The following is an 8840-nucleotide window of genomic DNA, read 5'->3' as shown; positions in this document are numbered from 1 at the left end:
CTGGCATTTCTCCCTAACATAAGCGGATGTGGGTTTGGTGAGGGCAGAGACACGGCCGGGGTCTTTTTCCCTGCGTAGTGGATGCATTCATTCTCTGTTCACAAGACTATTTGCCAAAGACCGTACCTGTACTGTTGTGTTACAAAAAATGTCGTCAAAACTAATCTGGACAGACGAGCGAATTTCAAGCCTGATTTCCTATTACCGTGCGGAACCTGCACTATGGAGCACTAAACACCCCAGTTATCACAATCTTACCGCAAGAAACGTGGCCTTTCACCGAATTGCGGAGTTCATGGGAAGTGACATAACACGTAAGTCGAGTTTTTGTTTGTTTATGTTTTCCCAGTTGTTCAATTATGTTATTCCTGTTTTATATCACGATGTAACACACAAACACACACGCAAACGTGCGCGCGCGCACGAACACACACTGACATTAAACAAACACACACACACACACACACACACACACACACACACACACACTCTCTCTCTCTCTCTCTCTCTCTCCCTCCCTCTCGCTCTCTCTCTCCCCCTCTCTCTCTCTCTCTCTTTCGCTCTCCCTCCCTCTCTCTCTCCCTCTCTCTCTCTCGCTCTCCCTCCCTCTCTCTCTCTCTCTCGCTCTCCTTAATTATCTCTCTCTCGCTCTCCCTTCCTCTCTCTCTCCCTCTCTCTCTCTCTCTCTCTCTTCCTCCCTCTCTCTCTCTCGCTCTCCCTCCCTCTCTCTCTCTCTCTCTCTCTCTCTCTCTGACTTTCTCAACCGGTACACAACCCTCGTAACATAAAACAAAAATATAATCTATTGTATTTGATTTAAACCGTGGGCGAATTGGGTGGAAAAACACACACACACACACACACACACACACACACACACACACACACACACACACAAACTTGTTTGTAAACTTGTATCAATTACCCGCGATAAACACAGGTTAACTTGTCTTATCTTGTCCTATCCGACCTCCCTAGCCTCCCATGTTAATTCTAGTCAATATATTTACAGCCGACATGGTCAAGACAAAGTTCGAGACACTCCGTGGTCAATATACCCGAGAGCTGTTAAAGATTAAAAACTCCAAGGCATCTGACTCTGGTCCTGACGAAGTATACCGAGTGAGGTGGAAGTTCTTCGACCAACTCCACTTTCTCAAGAATGTAGTCTCACCAAAGGCACCGATATCAAATTCGCAGGTAAGTCTGATTTTATCGATGGATTCATTGCAGACCCTATTAAAGGACCAGACCACGCTGTTTTAAAGGTTATTAGAACCACTAACCGATGACTGAAGGTTAGAGAAATGCACCTAAAGATTCCAAAAATGTAAAGAAATTCACCGATTCGTAGCTTAATCATTGTGATTTAATTAAAAACGTTCCGCCAAATTCGTCTGCTAAACGAGACTTCGAAATGGCCGCCAGTAGACGAGAACCGGCTGTGACGTCACTTAGTGTTTGGAAACCGAAAGTTACAGCTTACGCTCAAGTGGGCGTTTGCCTAAATCGAGCATCAACAGCACGCCGAAGGAATGCGCACGGCTGCTGATAGCTATGAAGTATAGAAAAAAGGTTCAGGCATCAGTTGTCACCTTTTTCCGATGGGCTTACAACTTCTGCAGCAAGACTGATTAACTGGAAACGGCCAACACGATGTGCTGTGTTTCGCGACACTTTCTTCCAATGCGAACGCAGTTAAGCCGGCAAGAAAACCTGGCACACACAAAACAGCTGTTGCCTAACGCAGTTCCAGTTCCGACAATTGTTGACCACTCACAGGAGGTCAGAAACCGGATACCAATGTCATCAGAACGATCTGCTTTCACTAAACGCAGACGAAAGGAAGTGAGTACATGTATACTGAATGTGTTCTGTAAGGGATAGGGGTTCAGTGTCACTGGGCGTTTTTGTCAGACTGACAGTATTTGTAGTGGAATGGCATCTGTTCCTAATTTTAAGCACATGTGTTAAGATTACAGATTAAAACATATATATCTGTTACTACATGTCCGTCCCCATGCACCCACCTTAAAGTTCCCTCTCTCTCTCCCTCTTTTACACTCACCTGGGTAATCGATGAGTCTCAGGTTTAATCAGTGTCCGTCCATATACACATAGACATTCACACAAACACACACACGTTGTTATAGTTGTTATCTAATTCAGTGTTGTATTAAATAGATAAAGAAATCGTTAATACAGCAAGCTTGCATGAATAATTTGCTGTTGTCCTTTTTTTCAGATCAGGTTCTGTAATACAGTAATTATAATTAATACAAGTACAAATTCATGTTTGTAGTCATACTCATAGTGTGTGAGTGTGTGTGTGTGTGTGTGTGTGTGTGTGTGTGTGTGTGTGTGTGTGTGTGTGTGTGTGTGTGTGTGTGTGTGTGTGTGAAAAGCACTTTGATACTTAAAACATCTGTGTTATTTGATTTTATTACAAAACTGCAGTCAGAATATTAAGCAGACCTATTCCAACAATACATTTTGATCAGCAGTAAATGTAATGTCAAATTATGAACAACAATCATGTGAGCAGATATATCTAACAGAAACAAATAGTCTAGCAAAATAATACAACCAAGTACATGTGTGGACATCATCATCCACATAAAAAAATTGATTGTAGGAAGAGCACTCTGTGTTATTACCACTGCTTCAGTCAAACTGCCAGTTCAACTTTATCTCTGTGGGTTGTTTTTTTCTCTCAGAGTAACATGGGGAAAAAAAACCTTTAAAAAACTTGCATGCTACAGAGCTGGATTGTTTCTAGTGATCATGCAGCATGATTTATCCGCATAGAAAACTACTGAAACACCTAAACAGAAATAACAATGTCTACAGAAAAAAACCACTGTTTGATTGCTGTCTGTAGTACTCCTCTTGCTAACAGTGGCATTAAAATAATTAAAACTAAGCTATGCTCTCTTGGGGGGGAAAAAGTGCTCTAAGTACTTTTTGTGTCTACATAGGCAAAACAAAACTATGCAATGTTTCAGATTTCCTGACCCACCCTATGTTTTTCCTCCTTATCCTGGACTATTTTGGACTCTTACAAAAATGTAGGCTACTTCAAAAATGACAAATTTTAATTTTGCAGGCTTACAAGGAAATTGACTCTTCTCTTACAACCAGAATACACCATGATTTCAAGCAAATAAAAAACTACATGCACCTGAGAAAAAAAAAACTTTAATTCAAGAAGTTAGACCTCCTAACCCCAGCTTTTCAATTCAATTCAATACGTTGTTGATGTTGATTATGGAGCTTAACGTCCTCCCAGGTAACTAGGGACCTATATTGGGGCATGATTTTTTATACAATGTTAAAAGTGTAGGGTGTAATGGGGGGGAGGGGGACTGGAGGGTGACGGGGTGTAGTCGCTAATAAATTTAAAGGTGCGTTTATTATCTAATATACCAGACATTTTGTTTTGGCTGGTGTACAGAATAACATCACATAAAATCGCACTCGTAAAACATACAAAACACATAAAATGTACACATCAGTACACACATAACCCAAACCACACATATCCATACCAGCACCATCACACACATATCCACATACATACTCTAGTTTGTACATTATAAAAATAAATACATTATGATTAATATCATTACTAGTCAACTTAAATTAAGGCTCAAAATAGGTCTTAAGATGGATGTTATTTAGTGTAATGAAGAGATTATAAAAACCAAAAAAAAGCTATGAGAAAGAAAGTATGAAAGAATGATGCCCTTTCTCCGGTGAAAGTTCTGCTGATTGTGGTAACTTTTTTTTCTGTCTAAAACAGGCATCAGGTTAACTGAACGAGCTGTTTGAGGGGGTGGTGATCCTAACACTGGCCTATGGCAACACTGGCCTATGGCAGCTACAACAAAGCTCTGCATACACAGCAAGACTACAATGCAACAGTGCCCAGACTTTGACTGCTACAGGCTGCTTTCCCATGCAAAGTACAAATGCAAGTGTCCATAAACCAGGGTTTAATACAAAGTCATGTAGTATGTGAGTGAGTTCTGATGAAAAAGTGATTGTGTTGTAATATTGGTTATTACTGAGTGTTGATGTTACAATGATTACATTATAAAAACAACAACAGAACAATGTGAAGAGCAAACTTCTTCTGTGGGCATGCAAGTGAGTTAATCTTGTGTGTGTGTGTGTGAAACTATATTTGACTGAGTGTTACAAATTTAAATGACAACAGTTTTCTTGATAGCCTTTAAAAACAACAACAAATACATACATTTAACAATCAAACAAATATAGGCACCTCAAAAAAAGTTGTATGTACACCTTCGTGGCTGGTGATGCATTCTTGCTCCCCTGCAAGTTTTCATTCTACAATGTACCTCAGGCTAGCTTCCTCTCTCTCTCAAATCTGCCCCTCCCACACAATACAACAGGTACAGTGGCCACTCTGACACCAGTCTCTGAAATAATCAAGAACAGTTAAAACTGCGATGAGCTGTTGTTCTTTTACTCGTGAATGCAATGCATGAACACTTAAACAATATCCCACTTATTCGCGAGTGCGTTGACAAGGCGAGAGTGAAAAAATAGCACAGACTCGAAAGCAGACGATAAGTTCAGCACAGAGACTGCGGGCGTGTTTACCTTTGATCGCTGAGACAAACAGTGTCGCAATTTTCATCGTCACTGTTTCACTACTGCTGGAAGTGGCCTCCACCCTCATCTTTCATGCTTGATTCGAGGAGAGAAACCGGTAGTTCGAACATGTACGGTTCAATTTCGTCTGCAGTTACGCTTGTTGTCATGTTGGTAAACAACCATCTCCACACGGTGTGACGTCACGGATAATTTATTCATAAGCCAGTCTCGCGAAGATCACGCGGCACAATGGCGGGTCGTTTTGGAGAAGAAATCCGTCGCTTCGGTCACAAAATTCGTCGGATTACGGCCTTAGAAGATTCCGAAGTAAACCAAACATTGTTGAAGACGGTAAGAAAGTGGTTTTCTAACTAACTGCAAACATCGGGAAGTGTTCGGTCGCGCAGGAACACGATTCGAAGCGTTTTTGACGCTAAAACAGCGTGGTCTGGTCCTTTAAACGGAGTCCGGCGGGGAGCCTGAAAGAGTTAGGAGAGGAACACAGTTTTAATGTTCTCAACTCTCACTCTCACTCTCACTCTCTCTCTCTCTCTCTCTCTCTCTCTCTCTCTCTCACACACACACACACACACCGTCACACGCACACGCACGCACGCACGCACACACACACACTCACACTCACACACACACTCACTCATTCACTCACTCACTCACTCACATATGCACACACGTAAAAGGGGAAACAAAACAAACAATCCCACGTTTACACGAGCCCCGAATTATTGGGCTAGTACGTATACTTTATTTAAAAGCAAAGATAAATATTTTTTTTCTTTAGAATTTGGAAACTAATGTTTCCGTAACATTGTGAACGCGAGTTTTTTCGGTTTATTTCACTGCAAATCATATAAGTCGACCGTTGTTAACGGACACGCCGGTAGCTCGATCAGTTGGTAGGGCACTGGACTTGTGGTCCTTGGGCCATGGGTCGCAGGTTCAAATCCGGGCCGGGACGGACAACTTCATGTGCAGACACAGAGACGGTATCCATGTCCCACCCCCGTGTCACCACTGTGGCGCGTTAAAGACCTCGGCCATTCTGTCATAAGTGCAGGTGGCTGATTACACCTAAACACGCATACACCTGGGTAGCGCGACTCTGTTGCTTTCAACTGGGAGGAAGCGGCCCGAATTTCCCAGCGATGGGACAATAAAGTAATGAAAATTAAAATTTAAAAAAAATAACAGCCTCCCGCCTTCCCGGCAGGGGGCGTAGTATCCTTACCAGCGGAATATGACTTTATTCAGTTATTCTGCAGAAAAACAGAAATGCTGCAGAAAAAAAGTTTTTTCTGCGGCATTTCTGAATAATGTCATCATCTGCCGGATAGCGGAGCACTGCAGCTGCATGGCCGCGAACGCGCAAAAATGGCCGGCGCGAGTGACACATCTTAGCGGTGCAGTAGACTATCTTCGGCTGATGGATGAAATATTCCATATATCAACATGTATAGAGGCCTACGTGTATACCCAGCAGAGTCTCATTTTGGGTACTTTCCTTTTCAGCCTTCGCCGCCCGCCACTTTGAAAATTCAACAAATCGAAGAGGACTCGGAACGTTGCCATCGCGATCTGGGAGTCCAGTGTCCTACGACCAATCAGCAGCCTGTTGTGACACGCATCAACCACTCTCTGTGCAACCCCCGCCAAAGAAACGGAGAAAAGGCGAAAATATGTTGATGGTAGCGGCGACGCACATGAATCAAGTAATGGCCGCCATGTTGCAGAATATTTACGAAGAAGCGCGGACAACTCCAGTCTGGGGTCCTTCGAAGTATGACAATGATGCTGAGGCTGACAGTTTGTTCTGCAGACAGCTTGCTCTTAAGATGAAGGAGGTCACCAATTACGACTTAAAAATCGAAATGCAGTTCCGGATGCAGAAGCTGCTGTTGGACACCATTCGTGTGCAGAATTCGCGTAGGGATGGGATGTTGCGACCCTTCTGAACGTGTAGAATTATAAACAGTACAGACTATGCACCACTGTAGCAGTAACAAGTCGCGTAAGGCGAAAATACAATATTTAGTCAAGTAGCTGTCGAACTCACAGAATGAAACTGAACGCAATGCCATTTTACTCGTAGCATCGTCAGGCCACCGCTCATGGCAAAGGCAGTGAAATTGACAAGAAGAGCGGGGTAGTAGTTGCGCTAAGAAGGATAGCACGCTTTTCTGTACCTCTCTTTGTTTTAACTTTCTGAGCGTGTTTTTAATCCAAACATATCATATCTATATGTTTTTGGAATCAGGAACCGACAAGGAATAAGATGAAGGTGTTTTTAAATTGATTTGGACAATTTAATTTTGATAATAATTTTTATATATTTAATTTTCAGAGCTTGTTTTTAATCCGAATATAACATATTTATATGTTTTTGGAATCAGCAAATGATGGAGAATAAGATAAACGTAAATTTGGATCGTTTTATAAATTTTTAATTTTTTTTACAATTTTCCGATTTTTAATGACCAAAGTCATTAATTAATTTTTAAGCCACCACGCTGAAATGCAATACCGAAGTCCGGGCTTCGTCGAAGATTACTTGACCAAAATTTGAACCAATTTGGTTGAAAAATGAGGGCGTGACAGTGCCGCCTCAACTTTCACGAAAAGCCGGATATGACGTCATCAAAGACATTTATCAAAAACATGAAAAAAACGTTCGGGGATTTCATACCCAGGAACTCTCATGTCAAATTTCATAAAGATCGGTCCAGTAGTTTAGTCTGAATCGCTCTACACACACACACACACACACACACACACACGCACACACGCACGCACACACGCACATACACCACGACCCTCGTTTCGATTCCCCCTCGATGTTAAAATATTTAGTCAAAACTTGACTAAATATAAAAAGCTAAAGCGACCCTTATAAACAGACTGAAACTCAATAATATGCGTGTGTGTATCGTCGGTGTGTGTGTGTGTGTGTGTCTGTGTGTGTCTGTGTGTGCGTGCGCGTGTGTGTGTATGTGTGTGTGTCAGTGTATGTGTTTCACGTGTGTGTTACGTGTGTGTGTGTCAAGTGTGTGTGTGTGTGTGTGTGTGTGTGTGTGTGTGTGTGCGCGCACGGTGTGTGTGAAAGAGAGAGAGAGAAACAACCAAGTAGAAGTTAACACATAATCAAACCAAAGCAAAACGAAAACATGTTCATACCGTAGACAAGAACTACAGCTGGTAGCTGCAAATCAACACCAAAATCAACACCAAATTAAATCAATGTTTCTAGTCACCCCCATCTCTACCCTCGTCCCTTTCATTGTCACACACACACACATACACACACACGTACCTAAAGTGTGGATGGTTACCTAAGAGGCGGCACTGGGTGTAGTGCCTTTCTAGTGCACTTGCACTACAACAGCACTGGGTGCAGTACTCGCTCCGGCATCGAAGAATTTTGCACTAAAAAATGCACAAAATTTGACCTATTTCGTCGCCTATAGAGGACGGAAAGAATGTCATTTTGAACATTGTTATGACATTCTTTCCGTCAAAAAAGTCAATTTAACGGTGTTAAATGAAGCGAGCATCCACACAATTAGGTTGCCATCCAGAGTTTAGGTTGCCATCCACGTGTGGATAGTTGCCTTATGGTGATTTAGGCAACCAAACCTGTGGAAACATGGGTACACACACACCCATACACACACACACACACACACACACACACACACGCACGCACGCACGCACATACACACCACACACACACACACACACACACTGACTGACTAAATAAATCTGATACTAATAGTACATGTACTATATTATGTTTGTTTGTTTTTGCACGGGTAGCTTCACAGATGGACTCAAAAGATAATTTGTACATTCTGACAGTTTCGAAACTTATGCTTCGCTGTCATCTTCTAGCAGTTCTAGAAGCAGAGAGTAACAAACCTTGGTTTTCCCCCCGTCTTACGGTGTGTGTGTGTGTGTGTGTGTGTCTGTGTCTGTGTGTATCTGTGCGTACGGGCGTACTTGCGTGCGCCCCGTGTGTGTGTGTCTGTCTGTGTCTGTGTCAGTGTGTGTGTCTGTGCGTACGGGCGTGTTTGCGTGCGCCCCGTGTGTCTGTGTGTGTGTCAGTGTGTGTGTGTCAGTGTGTGTGTGTCAGTGTGTGTATGTGTGTTTGTGTCAGTGTGTGTTTGTGTCAGTGTGCGTGTGTGTGTGTGTGTGTGTGTGTGGTA

At 42.5% G+C, this 8840-nt stretch overlaps 1 long non-coding RNA gene across 1 annotated transcript; it reads left to right on the top strand.

The window, feature by feature from the left end:
• LOC138949046 (uncharacterized) lies at positions 1 to 8543 on the top strand. The gene is made up of 3 exons (XR_011450149.1): positions 1 to 314; positions 1013 to 1200; positions 6151 to 8543. It is a non-coding gene; the product is annotated as an uncharacterized lncRNA (long non-coding RNA).
• Positions 8544 to 8840: the final 297 nt, after the last annotated feature.

The sequence above is a fragment of the Littorina saxatilis genome, linkage group LG15, assembly GCF_037325665.1.
Source record: "Littorina saxatilis isolate snail1 linkage group LG15, US_GU_Lsax_2.0, whole genome shotgun sequence".
Classification (NCBI taxonomy): domain Eukaryota; kingdom Metazoa; phylum Mollusca; class Gastropoda; order Littorinimorpha; family Littorinidae; genus Littorina; species Littorina saxatilis.
Note: the sequence above shows the minus strand (reverse complement) of the source record. Positions and strands in the feature narration are given on the sequence as shown.